The sequence below is a fragment of the Sceloporus occidentalis genome, unplaced genomic scaffold, assembly GCF_023333645.1.
Source record: "Sceloporus occidentalis isolate IW3139 unplaced genomic scaffold, rSceOcc1.0.p SCAF_1, whole genome shotgun sequence".
Taxonomy (NCBI): Eukaryota; Metazoa; Chordata; class Lepidosauria; order Squamata; family Phrynosomatidae; genus Sceloporus; species Sceloporus occidentalis.
The window spans coordinates 199,210,532-199,232,600 of record NW_028316981.1 but is presented as its reverse complement, the minus strand read 5'-3'; the positions used below and the strand labels follow the sequence as shown (position 1 = coordinate 199,232,600).

The window sequence follows — 22,069 nt, the reverse complement described above, 5'->3', positions numbered from 1 at the left end:
TATAACCAACACCTTGTATTGCGCCTGGAAGCGGATAGGCAACCAATGTAGGTCTTTTAAGACCGGTGTTATGTGACTGGTCCTAGGTGTATTAGTGACCAGTCTTGCTGCCATATTCTGCACTAATTGCAGCTTCCGGGTATGGTACAAGGGTTGCCCCATGTAGAGCGCGTTGCAGAAATCCAACCGAGAGGTTACCAGAACATGTACCACTGTTTCTAGGTCCCCCCGGCTCAGGTAGGGATGCAGTTGTCGTATCAGCCGAAGCTGATAACAGGTGCTCCTGACCGTCGCATCCACCTGAGATGTAAGGTGGAGTGACGAGTCAAGGAGCACCCCCAAACTGCGTACTGAGTCCTTCACAGGAAGCGTGATCCGTTCAGGACAGGTGGAACCACCGCCATCCCCGGGCCAGGGGAACCTATCACAAGCACTTCCGTTTTCTCTGGATTCAAGCTGAGTCTGTTTTCCCTCATCCAGCCCATTACCGACTCCAGACAGGCCACGAGAGGAGAGATGCCATCCCCAGTCACTGCATCAGTCGGAGACATAGAGAAAATTATTTGGGTGTCATCAGCGTACTGATAACCCCGCGCCCCATGTCTCTGGATGATCTCTCCCAGCGGTTTCATGTAAATGTTAAAGAGCATGGGAGAAAGAATGGCTCCTTGAGGGACCCCAGATGTTAGGGGTCTCTTGTCGGAGCACACATCTCCCAGCTGCACCATCTGGAACCTCCCAGAGAGGTAGGACCGGAACCACTGGAGCACAGTGCCCCCGACTCCCACCTCTACCAGGCGCTCCAGAAGGATCCCATGGTCTATGGTATCGAAAGCCGCTGAGATGTCTAAGAGCACCAGCAGGGACACGCTTCCCCTGTCAATGCCCAGACGGAGGTCATTGACCAAGGCGACCATGGCAGTCTCAACCCCGTAGCCCTCCCGAAAGCCAGTTTGAAATGGGTCTAGATAATCCGTTTCATCCAGGATCGATTGGAGCTGGATCGCAACCGCCCTCTCGATCACCTTACCCAAAAATGGCAGCAGCGATACTGGCCGATAATTATTGTGCATCAGGGGGTCAAGGGAGGGCTTTTTAAATAAAGGTCTTACAGTGGCCAATTTTAGATTCAATGGAAATTGCCCATCCCTAAAGGATGTATTGATGATCCGGTGTAACATTGAGGTTACCACCGGTCCCCCCTGAGCCTCCAGCCATGAGGGACAGGGATCGAGAGAGCAGGTTGTCTTCCTAACACTTCCAAGGATCCTGTCCACATCCTCGGTACTTCAGACTCAAAGTGATCCAGTTTAACCAAGTCCACGGAAGCTCTGGGCGCCTCTACTCTGGTTTCTGCTCTAATGCTGGCATCCAGACCTTCGCTTTTCCGAGAGATTTTATCCGTGAAGAAGTTGTTAAAACGGTCACAGCAGGCCTTGGAAGGTTCAAGGATCTGGTTCGGGGCAGGGGGGAGCTGAGTTAGCTCCCTCACAACCCTGAACAACTCTGCCGGACGCGACTCCGCGGACGCGACACGTGCACCATAGAACGAGTTCTTAGCTGCACGTATCGCCTCTCCGTAGTCCTTCAAAAGATGGTCCAGGAGAGTCTGGTCGGATAAGCGCTGGTGTTTCTGCCAGCGGTGCTCTAGCCGTCGCAGAACTCGCTTCCTTGCCCGGAGATCTTCCGTATACCAGGGCTTCCTTTTGGAAGCAGGTCTGAGAGGGCGCTTGGGAGCGATACTGTGTATAGCCCTGGAAAGATTGATATCCCAGATATCAGTCAGGGCATCAATGGAATCGCCATCGGTTCCAACCGTATACCCCTCTAGGGCTTCTTGGAACCTTTTGGGTTCCATCAGCCAGTATAGAACTGAAATAGCCCCAAAAACCCACAAAAAACTATCTATATTGTTTCTGTGTGCCTTCAAGTTGTTTCCAACTTGTGGTGACCTGAAGGCAAATCTATCATAGAGTTTTCTTGACAAGATTTGTTCAGAGGAGGTTTGCCATTACCTTCCACTGAGGCTGAGAGCATGTGACTTGCCCAAGGTCACTCAGTCGGTTTCATGGCTGAGCAGGGAATCAAACTCCAGTCTCCAGAACTGTAGTACGATACTGCAACCACTATGCCACACTGTCTCTCTATAAAGTCAGACATTATATAGGCTCTATATATAGAGTCTATATAAAAAAAAACTGATGTCGAGATGCAGAAACTTTATATCAAGGACTATAGAGCACTTGAAATATCAGAGTGCGTACCACAAATATACACAGCTATTTGGACAAGGGACTTGCTTCTATAAAGTGACTAAGAAAGTTGAAATTCCTAGAAACATAGAATTTCTACACCCAATAACAAATCTGTACATTTGTACATGCAGGAAACATCCCAATACATAAAGCTGTCTTCTTGGAAAATGAATTGCCATCTAAGAAGTGATTCAGTTCTATACAGTATCGCTACTCTTTTCTCCCCCTACTCAAAAAAAATCAGAAGTACCTATTGGAATAGTTATCGAGAAGTGTCGTTTCTATAGCCTGATGAGAAGCAAGAGTTCAGTTCCATCTTTTTGTTGTTGTTGCTATCAGCCTTTAGTTTATCTTACATATTGTTATTGTTCCTTGCCACACCCTCAGCGCAGGGTAAACTGGCTCAGTAAATTTGGCATGAAATGTGTGTAGGTGAATCATCCCGTCTGTTACGTTGTAAAAAGACAAGACGCCAGCCTCATAATCCAGAAAAATCTCTCCTTTTTCAGGATCTTCCTCTGTCCGAATTGGGGTTCTCTCTCCATTACGGAATGCCCAATATTCAAAAGTCAAACCTTTTGATACACCAAGATGCCCAGTTGCAGCCCAGACGGCAAAATTCAGGGTCCTCTTTTCTCTTGATAGAAGGATACATTGCCCCAATCCCTCATCCTTGCTGAGCTTGAAGTAAATACACTTCCCAGTAATGGCTCCCTGCAAGGAAGGAATCTCTGTTCAAGACCTGCCAGAGCTTGTCAAACCTTTGTGGGTGCCAGGGGTACAGTTTTCTCCTCCAGCAGTAGCTTACAGAAAGACGGTCCTCAGACAAGGTCAGCCTGGGATGCAAACTATTTATCCCCAGTGTGGGGGTTCTTGCATCTGTAGGGAAATATTCAGAGATGACACATCACCTATCAAGACCCACCTGAAGTTCTACAAAGGATAACTTTATTTACACAACAGCAGCAGCTCATAACCCAAGACATGGTTTTGCCCCAAAACAGCACCTGCATGTCTATTTTCCCCATGTCAATCTCAGTGCATGGCATATATAGGAGTGATGTTGAAAAAACAGAACTTAACCAATTAATAAGCAAAATGTTTCAGTTTCCACTTTCTTCAGTTGTTTAAAATAAAAGAGAACTTGCAGTCATAGTCACAGTCTAGGACATCCTATCATTAACAATCCTAAATGGACAAAGTCTTCTCTAGGCTGAGCCCATTTTACAGTCTTGAGTTTATGAATCCAGAATTTTTTCTGTTTTTCTACAATCCTTCAATGAAACAAGGTGACCAGAAGTCCTCCTTTTCCAGACTTGGAGTTTCAAACCACGGCTGACAGCATTGAAACACACAGTGCAACTTTGCATAGACAATACATACGTTTTAAGAAAAGGGACCGGTCTATGCAGGAGTTCACTTTCAGCAAGGTTCCTGGCTCCTTCTTCAAGGTGCTGCTGAGGCTACTAAAAATATCTTGACAAACAAAAAAAGAAAAACAAAACAGGCAACTCAGAAAGGATGTGTTCATGAAGTAGATGTGCTGTTGATGTATGCCTTCAAGTAATTTTCTGACTTATGGCAAACCTAAAGTGAACCTATCATGGGGTTTTGACAAGTTTCTTCAGAGAAGATTTGCCTTTGCCATCCCTTGAGACTGAGGGGCTGTACAGACTGGCTATTAAGGCTGGCCTGGATGCCAAGTTGGGCCATGGCGTCCACATGATGCACAACTCAAATCTGCCCACAGGCTGGCATGATGCTGTGTGCTGCACCGCACAGCAGGCAGCATCATGTCACTCCTCTGGTATTGTGCCTACATGACGTAGAGCCTAAGGAGCGTTGTAGAGCCATGGCACTGGTAGCTATGGCGCCCTTTCTGTGGCGCAGAAAGAAGCCACTTTTTGTGGCTCCTTGTGCTCCATGGAAAGGCAAGATCAGGGCCATGGTGTGCGGTTGCTGCTGCCCCGATCTGGCACTAAAAGAAGCAGTCTGTACAGCCCCTAGGAGAGTCTGACTTGTGAAACTGGGATTTGGACCATCTCATGAGTTCAAAACTTAAACCACTACACTACTATAAGTCACATTGCTATAATACAGAATTCTTAAACAAGGAAAAGCACTTCTCTCATTGCCTTGAATTTTCATCATTACCTAGAATAACAAATAACCCAAACCTGAACTTCACCACCTGTTTGCCCAATCTAAATATAAAGGAAAACAGAAGACAGTAAGGCAAACTCCTTCTGGCAGAATCACATCATGTAATAATGCACTCTTGTTCTAATGGTGTATTATGCTTGCAATTGCACTTTTTCCAGGGTCAAAAACAAGTGGTGCTAGTATGCAGGCAAATCTGTCAGCTCTCACCAGCCCACTTCTGCAAGGACTGACTCTCACAGCACAGCACCAACAGGCTTGGTCCACCTGCCACCTCTACTTATATGTGTGTTTCTTCTAGCAGTTTCTGGTCCAGAGTTGCTGCAGCAACATATAATAAGCACACTTTGGACTGGACGACTTTTGGGAATCCTTCCAACACTGAGATTTCTGACATGATAACCGATACTTCCTCTAACTTTCCAAGATCATTCCCAAGAGACCCTTCTACCAGCCAGACAGGAGAGATGGACTTGTTGTGTACCTTCAAGTCAATTCTGACTTATGGCAAGCCTATCATGGAGCTTTCTTGGTAATATTTGTCTGGAGGCTTTTTGCTGTCTTCTTCCTATGAGGCTGAAAAGAGTATGACTTGACCAGGCTCACCTATGGGTTTGTACAGCTGAGCAGAGATTCATTGCATGACACTGTTTTCCAAGGTGGACTAGGGGGACATCAAGTAGAATCGCAGATGCCCAGCATATATGTGGGTCTTCAAGAAAAAGCGGAACTAGAAAAGTCTCCAGTGATGTTAGCACATTTGAGGAGCAGCGCATTGTAATGATTTCAGCATTGGACAAGGACATTGGGAGACCAGGGTGCAAATCCCGGCTCAGCCATGGAAACCCATTGGGTGGACCATGGGTAAGTTACACTCTCTCAGCATCAGGGGCAGGCAATGGCAAACACCTTCTGAAGAAACCTGCAAAGAAAGCCCTGTGGTAGGGTCACCTTAGTATCATCCGAAGTTGTAAATTGACTTCAAGGCACACATTAAATTAGTACCTTTGGTTTAAATTTTATATTTGAGCATATCCAAAGCTTTGTGAGGAAATTATTTTATTAGAGTATTTATAATCCATAAACAATAGTATATATTTCACCAAAAAACTGAACACACCTGAAACCTCCCCCAACCTCTGTCTCTCTATATAACAACAGCTCAGCTTCTTTTGCTGGGGCACAACTGTAGTACCTTCAGCTTCAGTCACTGACATTCTGCACTTCTTACCATTTCTATTTCAAATTGAGAAAAATCTGATTCAGAGAGGGAGAGGGACAGACAGATAGACAGACAGAGGTTTGGGAAGGTATGGAAAAATTTCCCCAGCAAAATAAAGCATTAGATTTTAAAAAAAAAAAAAACACCCACATCACTGGTGAACAGCTTGGTGCTCCCATGCTTATCTTCTTTGAGCCGTACTTTGAGTGGCTTCTAGAAGATGGACTGAATGGTCTCCACAAAGCTCTTGAAGTGGTTTGTAACATGTTCAAATGTCACAGGCACCGGAGCCAACTGCTCTGCAGGGATCCTCTGCTTCAACATTTCCTTTTCTATTGCACTGTACTCCTGGCAGGGGAGAAGAACATTTTTACAAGTTTTGAATGTTGCCTGCCTTGCGTTCGTGAGTTTCCATACTTCAACTACAGTATGGTAGGCATGGTACACAGTGCAAGGAAAAGGTGGCCGGTAGCTGCCTCTTGTTGCTGCACAGCAACCAAATTGTATGGTACCACTGCGCAACAAAAAAAGATGTACAGCACCCTGGCCACGTGCTAGGGTTGCAGGGTGTGTGGTTGCTCTGCCCCCGGCAACCCTAGCATGTGATGAGGGCATCCTTAAAGGCCTGTTTGTACTGGGCCCATAGCTACTTAGCCATGGACTCAATCCACAGTGCTTCTGTTACATTTAAAGGCCTGAGACTAAGTGGGAGAGATCGACTGCACGGGTTCTTCCTCAGTTGGTCTGGTTCAAGTGTGATGTTCAGGTGGGAAAGATCCCGATGACATTCAGAGTCAAACCATTGCTCCATCTAGCTCAGTTTTGTCTCCCTTACAATGGCTGGCATCCCATTAGTGATGTACACAAGTGTGGACTTTAAACAGAGGATGGATGGCCATCTGTTGGGGATGCTTTGATTTTGGCTTGGGATTGGACTGGGTGGCCCTTGCGATCTCTTCCAACTCTATGATTTTATCTTACACAATGGTTTCTCTTCATCCTGGAGAGAAGTGACCAGTGTGGTGCCACAGGGTTCTGTTCTGGGCCCAGTGCTATTCAACATCTTTATCAATGACTTGAATGACAGAATTGGGGGCATACATATCAAATTTGCAGATGACACCAAACTAGGAGGAGTAGCTAATACCCCAGAGGATATGATCAAATACAAAAATGACCTGCATAGACTAGAAAGCTGGGACAAAGCTAGCAAAATGAACGTCAACAGGGAGAAATGTCAGGCACTGTGTTTAGGACAGAAAAATGAAATACATAGATATAGGATGGGGAACAACTGGCTTAACAAGAGCACATGTGAAAGGGATCTGGGAGTCCAAGTAGACCACAAGTTGAACATGAGCTAACAGTGTGATGAGGCAGCTAAAAAGGCCAATGAGATTTTAGGCTGCATCAATAAAAGTATAGTGTCTAGATCAAGAGAAGTAATAGTGCCACTCTATTCTGCTTTGGTCAGACCCCACCTGGAATACCGTGTCCAGTTCTGGGCGCCACAATTCAAAAAGGACATTGAGAAACTGGAGCGTGTCCAAAAGAGGGCGACTAAAATGGTGAAGGGTCTGGAAACCATGCCCTGTGAGGATCAACATATGGAGCTGGGGATGTTTAGCCTGGAGAAGGTTAAGAAATGATATGATAGCCTTGGTTCAATATTTGAAGTGATGTCATATTGAGGGAGCAAGCTTGTTTTCTGCTGCTCCAGACACCAGGACCTGGAACACGTTATTGCGCGAGAGGTGATCACACGGAAATTTGGACAATGGTAAGCTATTTTCGGGCAATGGGAAGTCAGTTCAAACACAATTCGAATTCATATAAATTCGCTGAACTAGCGAATTCACGTGAATGCGTTCTGGCCCCACTTTCCTTTCATTTGAAATTAAGAGAAATTCCTCCCATGTGATAAAGTCCTCAGAGAAGGTAACTGTTACAAAGGGAAGGATAGTGGATTGGATTCAGGGAGGTGGTATTTTAGAGAGCATGGAAAATAAGGGAAACCAGATCATTTCTTCAATCCTCCAAAATGGAGCTCCTTCAAATCCAAAGGATTTACTTCCAAGTAAACCTGCAGGTTCTACACTGATTATTTTGCAGTGAATAATAATAATAATAATTCCATAATAATACTAATACTAATACTAATACTACTAATAATAATAAATGGATGGGGGTCTGACACGGAGGATAGATGTAGATCTGGCTAAAATGGATGAAGAGAATGATAGGAGACTAGATGTAGATGAAATAGATGAGAATGACAGGAGAATAGATGTATATGTAGATGAAATAGATGAGAAGAATGACAGGAGAACAGATGTAGATGTAGATGAAATAGATGAGGAAAATAACAGGAGAATAGATGTAGATGAAATAGATGAGGAGAACGACAGGAGAATAGATGTAAATGTGGCTGAAATAGATGAGAATGATAGAATAGATGTAGATGTAGATGAAATAGATGAGAATGACAGGAGAACAGATGTAGATGTGTCTGAAATAGATGAGGAGAATGACAGGAGGATAGATGTAGAAGTAGATGTGTGTGAAATGGATGAGGAGAATGACAGGAGGATAGATGTAGATGTGGATGAAACAGATGAGAATAACATGAGGATAGATGTAGCTGAAATAGATGAGAATGACAGGAGGATAGATGTAGATGTGGCTGAAATGGATGGGGGCTCTGACATGGAGGACCCCTTTGAATTTGGCTGCCAGAAAATAGAAGGGAGGAAGAAAGGTGAAGCAGTCATTCAGGTGAGGCTAGCATTCACGTGAAAGTGGAACCAGGCTCCCTTCTTCACCCCGGAAGTGCAAAGGTTCAGGATGCGTCCAGAGCCCCACTGAGCATGCACAAGGGTCCCAATTTGAATCGTTGAATCCTCATGGTATGCACCGGTTTGGTAATACAATGTGCACTCACTCCGCTTTGTGTGAATCCGCATCATGTGACTTGCTTTGGATTCGATTCCCCCTGAATTCGGAAGGGCAATGGAAGGGCAACCAAGTGTGATAAAACATGTGTGTTATAATGTGAATTCACATAGCTGAACCAGGAGTCACCCCGGATCTGAGCTTCAAAAACCTTTGTGTGATAAACACCTGAGTCAGGTCCCAGATGCTCTCCCCCCACTTCAGCAGTCCCTTTATGCTTATCTATCCTTGTCACTTTCACACCTTCCTTCCTTCTCCTCCTTTAACCTACATCCTTTCAAGGGGGTCCAAGGCCCTTTCAGCATGTTCCCAGAACTGAGGGGGGGGGGACAATCTTTCTGGGCTGAAGGTCTCTCTGCTGCTCCTCCTCTGCAGGGTTCTTGTGAAGAAAAAGGTATGTATGGGGGGGGGGTGCCTAATCTTGTGGTCATCTAAGCCTAGTTCCCAGGTTGCCAGGGGGGATGTCTCTCTCCCCAGAAGGGGCTTTGGGGTCCTCCCATCAGCCTCTTCTTGGCTTTGGCCTAAATTTGGGCTCGTCTCTCCTCCCCCCCAGATAGAACACTCTCCCTCCAAGACCTCAGAGATAACTCCCCCCCAAAAAAGTTGTTTCCAATGCTACTTAAGCCTATGCTGTGTGATGCTCTTTATTTGGCACAAAATCTTCCCCCAAATGAGGCATCAGAAGAGTGGGCCTCTCCTCTGCCCCACTTTCCAGGAGGGAGGGGGCTCCTCAAAGCCCTTTGGATCCTCCCCCCCCAAATGCCATGCCTCTCCCCAAGGATCCCCCCTGCCCCCTTTTCTCAGGGCAGGGAAATGTCCAATTAACAATTTGTAAGCCGCTCTGATAGCCTTTTGCCTGAAGAGCGGGGTATGAGTAATTATTATTATTATTATACCCCCAAAGTACCTGGGAAGGAAGCAAGGAAAGCAAGCCTTGTAGGCCCCCTGCCTTTGTTTGGGGGAGGAGAGGGGGCTTCCTTGTTTCTTATAACCCCCCAAGGGCCCCCAGAAGCCCTTCAAGCCATTCCTCCAAACCAACAAGGGCCCTCCCCTCCCTCCCTTCCTCAGAGGAGTCTGTGAGGGCAGCAATGGCTTCAACGGTTGAGAGTGCGCATGCTCACATGCCCCAAAGGCCCCCTCCTGACCATGCGCAGGGATCACCAAGGCCTTCATTCTGCTGCTGCTGTTTATTCCGCTGGATGCCTTTACAGGAAAGAAAGGTGTGCCTCCTTCCCTCCTTTGGATCTGAGGAGACTTGGAGGAGGCCAGAATGAAGCCCAAGGAAAGGAAGCTGACTCAGGAGAGAAAGGTAGGGAAGGAAGGCTCTCCTTTCTACATATAGCTCTGCCTGTCTGTTTAGATGTGTGTGTGTGTGTGTGTGTGTGTGTTTTGCTTCGTATGGCTGGGAATGGAGCTGAGGATTGAGGAGAGAAGAAAGTGTCAGTTTTGTGCAAATTCAGAATTTCTGTGCATCAAAGAGTCCAGTGTGTTGAAAGAGCAAAGAACTTTATTGAGAACACATTATCAGAAATACCGCGTTTAAGCCAGAACTGCCCACCCAAAGCCAAAGAATACATTAAAACCCGAAAACCTAAATCTCCACCCTCAACCAAACCTAGCCCAAGCTCCAATTCTACAGTCTATCCCCCAAAAGGTAACCAGGCCCCCTTTGCCATTCCCAGAAACTAGCCCCTTCTTGTTACTACCAGCCCCCAACTGTCTTTAGCCAACACCCCACACATCCAAAAGGCTATCATTCCCATAACAATTCTATCCAGCTGCAACAAATCCCAGCCCCCCATTTAGCTAACCAATACAACAACCCATAATCCCCTGCCAAATTTATATCCCAAAGCAATGGTCTATACTAATAGCAATGGAAACCTAAACTTAACAAAATATAACTTTAAAACATAAACAGCCATAGGGACAATCAAACCTTACAGATAAAATCACAAGGGCCATTTCTTATCACATCTGGATTAAAAACATATTTTTTGTATTCCTTTTTGAGATAAATAATGTTAGTTCACTGCTGGCATTTGTTTGGCTTCTCTCCTGTGTGGACTCTCTGATGTCTCACTAGGGCTGACTTTGAATAAAAACCTTTCCCACAATGCTGGCATTTCTATGGCTTCTCTCTTGTGCGGATTTTCTGATGTGCCACTAGGTTTGACTTCCGAGAACAACATTTCCCACAATGCTGGCATTTGTATGGCTTCTCTCCTGTGTGGATTCTCTGATGTATCACTAGATATGATTTTGAATAAAAACATTTCCCACAATGCTGGCATTTGCATGGCTTCTCTCCTGTGTGGACTCTCTGATGTCTCACTAGGGCTGACTTTGAATAAAAACCTTTCCCACAATGCTGGCATTTCTATGGCTTCTCTCTTGTGCGGATTTTCTGATGTGCCACTAGGTTTGACTTCCGAGAACAACATTTCCCACAATGCTGGCATTTGTATGGCTTCTCTCCTGTGTGGATTCTCTGATGTATCACTAGATATGATTTTGAATAAAAACATTTCCCACAATGCTGGCATTTGCATGGCTTCTCTCCTGTGTGGACTCTCTGATGTCTCACTAGGTTTGACTTCTGAGAAAAACATTTCCCACAATGCTGGCATTTATGTGGATTCTCTCCTGTGTGGATTCTCTGATGTGTCACTAGATATGATATCGAATAAAAACCTTTCCCACAATGCTGGCATTTGTATGGCTTCTCTCCTGTGTGGATTCGCTGATGTATCACTAGATATGATTTCGAATAAAAACATTTCCCACAATGCTGGCATTTGTATGAATTCTCTCCTGTGTGGATTCTCTGATGTATCACTAGATATGATTTTGAATAAAAACCTTTCCCACAATGCTGGCATTTGCATGGCTTCTCTCCTGTGTGGACTCTCTGATGTCTCACTAGGTTTGACTTCTGAGAAAAACATTTCCCACAATGCTGGCATTTATGTGGATTCTCTCCTGTGTGGATTCTCTGATGTGTCACTAGATATGATATCGAATAAAAACCTTTCCCACAATGCTGGCATTTGTATGGCTTCTCTCCTGTGTGGATTCGCTGATGTATCACTAGATATGATTTCGAATAAAAACATTTCCCACAATGCTGGCATTTGTATGAATTCTCTCCTGTGTGGATTCTCTGATGTGTCCCTAGATATGATTTTGAATAAAAACCTTTCCCACAATGCTGGCATTTGTATGAATTCTCTCCTGTGTGGATTCTCTGATGTTTCACTAGATATGATTTCAAAGAAAAACCTTTCCCACAATGTTGGCATTTATGTGGCTTCTCTCCTGTGTGGATTCGCTGATGTATCACTAGATATGATATCGAATAAAAACCTTTCCCACAATGCTGGCATTTGTATGGCTTCTCTCCTGTGTGGATTCTCTGATGTATCACTAGATATGATTTCGAATAAAAACCTTTCCCACAATGCTGGCATTTGTATGGCTTCTCTCCTGTGTGGATTTGCTGATGTATCACTAGATATGATTTCGAATAAAAACCTTTCCCACAGTGCTGGCATTTGTATGAATTCTCTCCTGTGTGGATTCGCTGATGTATCATTAGATATGATTTTGAATAAAAACCTTTCCCACAATGCTGGCATTTGTATGGCTTCTCTCCTGTGTGGATTCTCTGATGTGTCATTAGGTGTGACTTCGAATAAAAACATTTCCCACAATGCTGGCATTTGTATGGATTCTCTCCAGTGTGGATTCCCTCATGACTCACAATTTCTTCTGTAAAGAAGGACAATGAGAGACAAGACTGAATATCAGACTTAAGAGAGGAGGGTGTTACCCCAAGATTTAGCCCCCATTCACCCCTCCCTATTTGAGATTAAATTAATAAAGTTGCTGAGAGTGACTCGATCATGACCCTGTTGTGGATGCCCCAAATCCATGGAACAATTGTATCCTTACTCATAGGAGCTAGCAAAGATGATACTGTAGGTGAACTACCTTGAGGGAATCAGTGGAAGCAGAGAGTTAGACAAAGGACTGTCGAAACAATATCCCATTAAACATGTGTAAAAACATGTGACAGGTGGCATCATATCCTGCGAGACTGCCATAGAGAGCTGATTCAGAGCACCTGGCATGATGCAAGCTGAGTGCAGAGGCTGCTTCATGCTGTGTGGCACCAGGAGATGACTCACAACCAAAACAACATACAGGTCACATGCGGATTGGTGTGGATTGCATTGTACTGGAGTTGTGTGTACAAGAGATGGTGAAGCTGATGGAAGTCAGAGAGAAGAGCTTGCAAATAGTTGTATTATTTTGCAACTCAAGATAGAGAGCTTCCAAGGACTTGCAAAATCAACTCTTTCTGTGACTTATTTTTAAGTGTGGAAAGTGGTCAGTGCATTGCCAGCAGCTATATCTGATACATACTCTGCTATGTTTTTGCTTAGCTGCATCTGGGAATGTCACCCTCAGATTGCGCTGTACATTGGCCTATGAACAGGACTGGAATTCAGAGCCAAGGAGCACCTGAGAGCCGGTCTGCTAATCCCTTTTGTCTAACTTATTCCTTGCAAGCACCAATTGCATTCAATTTGGTTTCAGACCATTCTTTCCCCACCCTGGAAAGTGATTTAAATCTCTTTGAACCTTCAGTTTTTACTCCCAAACAACAATTACAGTATAAATAAAAGCCCTGACTGGCTGTTCTTCAGCTTCAGTCCAGTTACAGACAGACACTCTGTAGGTTTTCATGGCCAAGCACCTCAATACTCTCGCCAGTCCCACTTGCCGCAGGAGCTCTGACTTCTCTCCCCCTTGCGGACCTTCGGCAACTGGAATCAAGAGTTGACTAGGCAACATATTAGCATTAGCAAAGCTCACTCCCACCTTTGTTATCTAATTCTTGTGTGTGTGTGTGTGTGTGTGTGCTTGTGTATGGGAGGGTGTATGTGTGTGCGTGTATTTTGCTTTTCCCCTAAATAAAACATAAAAACCTATTTCAAATGCCTTTGGAGGTCTGTGTGCTTCAGGTCCTGGTATAGTTGGGCTGAATCCCATGTCACCCCTGCCCCAATCAAACTATATCTCCCCTTTGAGCTAAGTACCAAATTCCCCTAAAAGCATAGCACTTGCGGGCATCTCCTCCAGACTCCAGCATTTCAGGGAACAAAGGGTCTTTGGAATCAAAGATGGATCTAAGGAAGCTCAAGTAGAAAAGAAACATTAAAGAAAAGGGTGTTTTTGTGTTCCCCTTTCCTCCCTTTATAGATATTATGCATAATAGAAGCCCTTAATATGTCTGAAAACAAGGGCCTGAGCTGGTTCTCATCAGTTCACTGAAACGAGTTCTTAAATTCTGTCAGGTTCGTGGCTGCCTCCCAATCCCCAAGGCACCTCTCCTGGCCCTTCCCAGAGACCCCTTCGTGTCCACACAGAGCTAGGCGATCCTGGCTTTGCTCTTGCCTTCCCCTCCTGGCTCCCAGAGGCCTGATCCCCTTCCCTTTCTCCCTCCGCTCTCCAACCTTCCCTCTTCCCATCTGCACTTCTTCAACATTTCACCTCCAGCATCTCCTTCCTGCCTTTCTATTTTTAACATTCTCTCCATCTCTCTATCACAAACACACCCACAGTGTGTGGTGCATAAAAGGGACACTTTGAGGTCCATTTGGTGAGGAAAAACAGAATAACAAACTTACAAATCACTCATTGGGAAAGGCACAGCAAGGGAGCTGGGACCTGGACTCCACTTTTGGTGAGGGTCAAGCATTAGAGAGCAGCCTTAAAACAATCTTAAGACATCTTTAATACAGGGATGGACTATTGTTATGGATTGGCCCCCTAGGGATTTCATGGGCACCCACACATTGTATTGTGGGGGGGGGGGGGAATGAAATAATATTTTACCCCTCAAGATCCCACAGGATCCCTTTGGGGAAGAGGAGGCCATTTTGCCACTGTTCTGCCCTCTCTGAGCCATTGCAGGGCCAAGGGAGATCTTTTCCCCCAAGAAGCCTCTCCAGAGCTTCAAAAGGCTGGAACAGGGGCCAAAAAAGCCAGGAAACTTGCTCAGGGATGTGATTCTATAATTCTAAAGTGGAATCATAGTGCCATGATAATGAAGTATGAAAAGGCCCTCAGTCTTCATAAGAAGGGCATTGGATTCAAGTTCCTTACCCACAGAGGCCACGTTTTCATAATTTTCCATCATCACAGAATTGTACATCAGTCTCTGCTTCTTTGTCAACAATTTCCATTCCTCCTCGGTGAAATATACCGCCACATCCGCAAAGGTCACCTGAAATAGAAATTAGCCCTCGTAAAGAAAGTGACTAAAGAAAAGGGGAGGAAAGCACATGGTGCATCCCAAATATTATTTCATCACTTCAGAATTCAGCCCAGGAAATAAACGTTAACTTCTGTTAGCAAGCAAAAAGCTACCGCCTTTGAAATCCAGTTTGTCTCAAATCCTTTGTGAGGCTACAAGCCCCTTTTCTTTGGAAGAGTATACTGAATATCTCAGGAAGCCTCTATGCTTTTGCACCAGGAAAACATATAGATGATGTTAAGATAAAATATGCCAGAGCTGCCCCAATTTACAATATTTATCTTCACCTTTGTAGTGATGTAAAGAATATTCGTCGAAATTTGAAAAACAGTAGAAATACCTGTTATTCGAAAATTTCGAAACCATTTTAAAGAGAAGAAATTCTTAGCACTTCTCGATGAATGAGTAACAATTTTGATTTTTAATCATTTCCAAATGAAGTGAAGAGACAAGACCTTTCAGCTGACAATTCGATGGCCAGAATTTGCGTATTTTGCGTAAGAAAAGCTACCATTCATACTGGATTTTACCAGAGGCTACTTCCGTTGTTAGGGTGATGTTCCCTGCCCCATCTTTGCCCACAGCTTTGCTTTGAAAAACAAAAGAGAACTAAAGGAGAGCGCATTTTGTGTGTAGGTGGTGGTGGATAAGACATTCTCCCCTTTATGTCATGCTCTGCCATTCAAATTCTCACAGAAGAGAGGAAGGGGCTGGGGGTGAAATCCTCGGGATTCCCAAGAGTCATCTCGTCCAACCTCCTTCTCTCTCGCTCATGGATATTCTGCACTCTCCTTGCCAATAATAATAATACTGCATGATGGGTTTGCCTTAGCAACACCATGAGAGAGATGCAGAGAGAGAGTTGACCATGCCATGCCTCTGAGGCTGAGAGAGTGTGACCCTCACAAAAGAGAAGAAGGGGCAGGGTGGGTGCAATGGCAGGAATTCTGCCATGGATAAAACCTAACATTCAAAGGATTCCCAAGGGTCATCCAACAACCCTTCTACCATGAATGAATACCTAGAAGTTGGAGTTGAAGCTGGGCCACCACCAATTTAGATCCACAGAGGTTCTCCCATATCCTGCAACATTTCACATATGGGAAGAGCAAGAGACATGTGGACTAGCAACACCAGAAGGTAGTCAAGATGGCCAAAGTTGTTTATGAGGAAGATCACACAAGTGAGGAAGGACAGAGCAGTTTGCTTTTGTCTCAGACTCCTGGTAAGGGAAAGACCCTGCCCTGCCCTCTCCTCTCCTCTCTTTTGAGTTGATGGAGTGCAAACTCCTTGGCACTCATTTTACAGGAACTGAAGTGAGCTGAGGAGAAGAAGGAAAGTGGGAGGAGGAGAGAGAAACTGGGACATTTTTAAAAGACCCTGAAAAAGTGGAGTGACAGAGGATTAACACAGACTGTCTCTGCAAAACTGGGAGAGCATGTTTGTTACTTACTTTCATGAGCTTGCATAGGAGTGACGCACATGAAACTAATAGTCAGGATTGCGACTCACCAAAGAGTTGTTGTACCTCGGCAGCCTTTTTCTGTTGCACCCCAACTCCCTCCGCTTGGCCTTCATGTCAGCCATAATGTGGTCAGGGGGTCCTGGTGGCCCTGCCCTTGGGTCACTTCCAGGAAAAGATGCCCTAAAGCTCTGTACAAGGGGCTCAGATGAAGTCCCTGAGAAAAGAGACCAGGGTTAGGCTTGGTCTGGCAAGAAACCTGCTGCACTCAAAGACACAGAGATATATGCAGGTGACGTATGCGTCCTTTGGGTCGATGGAGAGACTGATATCCCCTTCCTCCCTCTGCACCAACCAAAGCCTCCCTGGACTTAGCATAGATCAGGAGATGGGGAATTGGAGAGGGCCCAGGCTATGTCCCCTTAGCTAGATGTGAAATGAGTGCATCATTTGTTGAAACCTCCAGAGGTCCCCAGTGGCTCTCAGAGGAAGATGTCTTCATTTTGCTTCTTGCTACAGAAACACAGCTGGATGTTTCCCCAATACAGTGGTACCCCGGGATACGAATGCGCCGCCTTACGAAATTTCCGGGTTACGAAAAAAATCCATTTAAAAACATTGTTCCGGGTTACGAAGGTTATTTCGGGTTACGAAGAAAAATTTGGTGCTTTTCGGCGCGATTTCACACGGAATCGCGGCTTTCGCTATTAGCGCCTATGGGCTTTTCGGCTAGCGAAAGTTTCCGGGTTACGAAAGCGGCGGCGGAACGAATTAATTTTGTAACCCGGGGTACCACTGTACCTCGGACCCAACACTCTCACCAGGCATGAAATGCCCATGTGGGATGGCCTCCACAACTCTATGGGAGGACCTGGGTCTGTGAATGGCCAGTTGTATCCTGATTCCACCTGGAGCAACACTGGAGCATAGAGGGATCTGCTGGGTCAGGCTGTCTGGCCTAGTGATCCCTCATTCTCCCAGTGGCCAAACCAGTTGCCCCCTATCCCCCAGGGAGGCCCCCGGTCACGCAGGGCAGGAAAGGAGTCCTCTCTTCCCAGGTTGCTCCCCTTCCATGGGATCCAGCCCTCCTCCCAGGATCGGGGGGCACTAGAGGATTCAGCTGATGGGAAAGGAGAACCCAATTTCCATGTCAGCCTTCTGCATACAAAGAAGTCACAAATTCTGAAAGTGTCTCTGCCCATGTGGAGAGTGTCTTTTTTCCACAGTGTTGCCTGCTCAGCTTGGCTTGGGAATATCCCAAATGCAGGATTAAATCCTAGCCTGTATCCTATCCTATGCTTAGACATGATCAGATTAAAATCACTGAATCAGTTGGATTTACCTATACATTGATTCACCAGTCGCTTATGGGTTCAGTGTGTCTACTCTAGGGTTAACCAACAGGATTCAGGCCTCCTCAATCTTTTAAATGCAGGAATGCCAATTTTTCATGCTGTGTCATCATCACTGATGAGAATTTGACTTCTCTTTCACACAGAGGAGGAGGAGGAGGAACTGGTCTATGTTCCAGGTGGAGAATGTGTGGCTCCTGGGCTGGATAAGACATGCATTACTTTATGGATCTGATCCACAGGCTCCACTCATCATGGCCACATCCCCATTTAGACACTGGTGAAATAATATGTTTTCCAAAATGAGACTAATCTCTAAGCATAACTGCTGTATTTATGTTTATCAGTCATAGCTGGAGCATGAGGTGTGCACCTCCCCTCTCTGCTTGCTGAAGCCACACTAAAATCCATACATATACATTTTTGTGCACTGTTTCTAAAGGGACCTATTGTCAAATTCAGATTCATCTTCACATCTCCTTGTGTATTTTTAACAAGTAAGCACACCACTGAATGTGTTGCACTTGATACAACAAAAGTATATAGGTTTGTGATTGAAGAGTGCACTTTGGATTATGCTCATTTTTGGGAAGTGAAGATGTATGTAAGTTCATTTCATAAACCCAGTGAAACAAATATCTCACAAAGCTCTAGTAAATGCTATGTACACACACAGTCTTCACACAAAGAACCCACTGGCACACTGTGTGTCTGGGGGGTCTGGAAATGGAACTTCCACCTTCTGAGAAGACAATGCTGCCAGAGACTGAATTTGGGCCTTAATGCATGCAAAGCATGGGCTCCCTCACTCAGCTGCAACCCTTCCACACAATCCTGGACTGAAACCTTTAAACAAAGCTCCTCTTTCAGCTCCAGGAATAAAAACCTACCTTCAGCACAAAGACCCTGACTTCTGCAGCCCCAAAAAGGCCTCTTCTGCAGCCCTTTATGGCCGGAGCTTTCCTGGGTCAGAGGCCGTCTCCTCAGCCGTAGAGAAGGGTTGCTCTGAGTGCGAAGGAGGAGGAGGTCCACAGGGCTGAGGGAGGGAAGGCAATGGGGAAAAGGTCAGTGCCAATGGCCATGGAGGGCGGAAGGTGCAGCCTAGGAGTCCCAGCCCTTATAGGAATGAGTGGCAGGAGTTAGTCCAGGGGGCTGAGGGGGTCTCCTTTCCCAAAGGGAGAGGCAAGGACCGGTGGGACCCTCCCCAGCTAGGTCCCAAAGGGAGGGTTTCTGTCCCCACCTCTCTCTCCCAGCCCCCAAAGGCCAGCCTCCCCACTGGCCCTGGGTCCCCTGCCTCCCCTTCCTCAGACCCCCACAGGCCCCTTCCTCCCTCCCTCCCTTCCTCCCTCCCTCCCTCCCAAAATGGAGGGCCAGAGGCACAAAGGTCACAGTTCTTTCCTTTTGGCCCAAGGAGCCTGGCCTCCTTCTCGCTCTGAAGCCTCTCAGTTCAACTGAAGTCGCCTCAGAGAAGGTTATGGAACATTATTCCCCCTAGTCACAAGCAGCACAAAATGGCCACCAAACCACAAAATGGCCACCTGTGCCTCAGTGCTTGGCAGTTGGCAGTTTAAAGCCTTCAGGGAACCCATAATGGAGGATGAAAGGGCCCCAAAGTCGGAAGGGACCCCAAGGAGGATTTCTGAATCTTAACAACACCAAAATGTTTTCCTGGTGGTATAATATAGAGACCCCCTGAGACATTCAGTGTTTGCAAGCAAAGAAGGGGGCCTTGGGAGATATAGTTCTTTCAGAGTGAGAAGGGAGTGGAAAGGAGATCTAGGCAGGGAGGGGGCCTTGGGAGATATTCATTGTTCTCTTCCTAATGAAGGAGATTTTGGCCTCACAAAGGATTTGGGGCAAAATGGATCTGCAAGGCAGTAGTAGCCTTTTCTCTTGCCAAAGGGATTTAAAGTTTATCTCTTGTACTTGATCTCCCAGCATCCACATGTCCAGAAAGAGGACGGGATGCTGCCCTGCAGCATGGCCCCTCCAAGCCCTCTGAACTGAGAACTACAACTCCCAACTCTTCTTCACCAGACACATGGGCAATATCTTCCTTCCTTCCTTCCTTCCTTCCTTCCTTCCTTCCTTCCTTCCTTTCTCCTGCACCATTTTCAACCCCTTCACCTGAAGGAGAAGAAGCCAGTGGAGCTTGGAAGGCTTGCAACAAGTATAATGTGCCTCTTGTTTGGTCCTATGAAGGCATCCATCCCAGAAGGAAAACAACCCAGGGATGTCCCGAACCCGTTTCAGGGAAATAATGGAGGGGATCCCATTGAACTGCATCACCCCCTCCTGCCCCCATCCAAAGCCAAAGGGGGGGGGGCGCAAAAGCCATGGATTCCCCCCAAGAGACAGACAGAGACAGAGAAATACTGGGGAGTGGGCTGAGTCCTGGAAGCAAAGCCCTGGAAGCCTGTCTTGTCATTTTAGGTCTCATTCCCCCCAATGTCTCCAAACAGAAGAAGGCCAAATAAGAGCCCCCCTCCCCCCCCTCCGTCCAGCCCTCCCAGGATTTTCCCTTTGGCAGTTTCAGTCTGGGAGCACTCCCCCTTCTTCCCTCCCATTTTGGTGATGGCTGGCAGAGGAGGGGACAGAGAGCCTGTGTTCCTTCATGGCATCATATAAGTCTTAGGCTGCCATGACTCTGGAGGCCAGGGTTTGATGGCCAACTCCACCATGAAACTCTTGGTGGCCTTGGGCAAGAAGTCACACTCTCTCAGCCTCCTCAGGGGAAGGAGAAGGCCATGGCAAGCCTTCTCTGAACCAGTCTTGCCCAGGATACATCCACCTTGGGGATGCATTTGCACTCATATCACTGCCTTAAAATGCCCACCACAGAAATCCATCTGCATCTGTCAAAGGACCCTTCTTGCAAGTCCTATATTCATCCATGATACAGAAGGATGGCCTGTGGGTACAGCCTGAGTCAGTTGTAAAAGGGTAGAAGTGCTGGATTTTTACCCTCTTAAAAATGGGTTTTCTTCCAAAAATAAAATAAAATAAGCAGTTTTTTTTTTGTCTAATCGTTATTTTTGTAGTTCTTGTTTGTTTGTTTGTATGTTTGTTTGTTTCATTTTTGGTCGTGTGAGATGGGTCTGGTCTGTCACCTTCCTTCTTGCCTGAACACTGAGGAGACTTTTGAAATCTCTTAGTTTGGCCTCCTCTCAATAGCCTCCTCTTAGTAGCCAAAGCCCAGTGTTTGCAAACAATAATGAGGCTTATATTAAAATATCCTCCTCATTTCTGACTTTAAAACCCATGTTCCCCAGAAGGATCAGAGCTGTATAAGAAAAAACCTCTCAGAAAAGACACACAAAAGAGACACACTTCCTTCTTTTGGCCCAAAGAGCCTGGCTTCCTTCTCGCTCTGGAGCCTCGGGGAGAGAAAGAGGAGCCTCTCCAACTGAGGAGGCATCAGAGAAGTTTCCAGAACATTATTCCCCACAATGACAAGCAGCACAAAATGGCCGCCAAAACACAAAATGGTCACCTGTGCCTCAGTGCTTGGCAGCTGGCAGTTTGAGGCCTTTAGGGAATCCCTAATGGCGGATAAACGGGCCCCAGAGTCGGAAGGGACCCCAAACAGTGGCCAGAGGCCTGGACTACAAAGGACCTCCCTTATTAACCACTTCTGAGCCCAGTATAAGATGGAGTCTTTCAAATCGTACATAATTGTTTTTTGTCAAGAAAGGCTGAATGGGGACGGCAAAGGCCAAAAGTCCCCAAATAGGGCTAGTATGCATTGCTTTAATTGGTGCCAACTGAGTTTGAAGTGCAAAAGACATTTGCCCTCCATAAACTCAGGAGAGAAGTGAATCCGAGGGTCCTAGAGTTGGAAAGCAATAGCAATATCAAGTACATTTCTTTACCACTTATCAGTGCACTTAAGCACTCCCTAAGCGGTTTACAAAGTGTAAGATCATTGTCCCCAACAAGATGGGTACTAATTTTAGCGACCTGCTACGGAAGGATGGAAGCTTCCTTCTTGCCTGAAAATCTATTAATAAGAAAACTTAGAAGACTTTTAAAAACCTCCCAAGGAGCTAGTTTTGGCTTACTTTGGGGGCAAGCTTCCTCTTAGTAGCCAAAGCCTGATGTTTGTGAAGAATTATTATTATTTTTAAATAATAATCTTTATTGGGGGAAAATCCACTTATTTATAAATAAAAAAAACAGTTGTTTGCTTTTGCTCTTGTCTTCCTGGATTGGTGTTATATCTTCCTTTGAGTCTTGTAGGCATTGAATAGTACTATCAAATAACAGAATTGTCCCCTAATCCTTGTTAAGATTATTGCTTTACAAGTTGCACAAAGAAAAACAAATTATTTTACAATAGAA

The 22,069-nt window shown here is 45.6% G+C and overlaps 1 pseudogene across 1 annotated transcript; it reads right to left on the bottom strand.

Moving 5' to 3' along the window:
• Positions 1-2,313: 2,313 nt before the first annotated feature.
• LOC149323221 (uncharacterized) lies at positions 2,314-17,367 on the bottom strand (annotated as a pseudogene). Its single transcript, XR_016282353.1, has 6 exons — positions 16,427-17,367; positions 14,764-14,884; positions 10,673-12,360; positions 5,811-5,985; positions 3,639-3,731; positions 2,314-3,134 (listed from the first exon to the last, which is right to left on the bottom strand). The product of XR_016282353.1 is annotated as an uncharacterized LOC149323221 (transcript).
• Between the last annotated feature and the right edge of the window lie 4,702 nt (positions 17,368-22,069).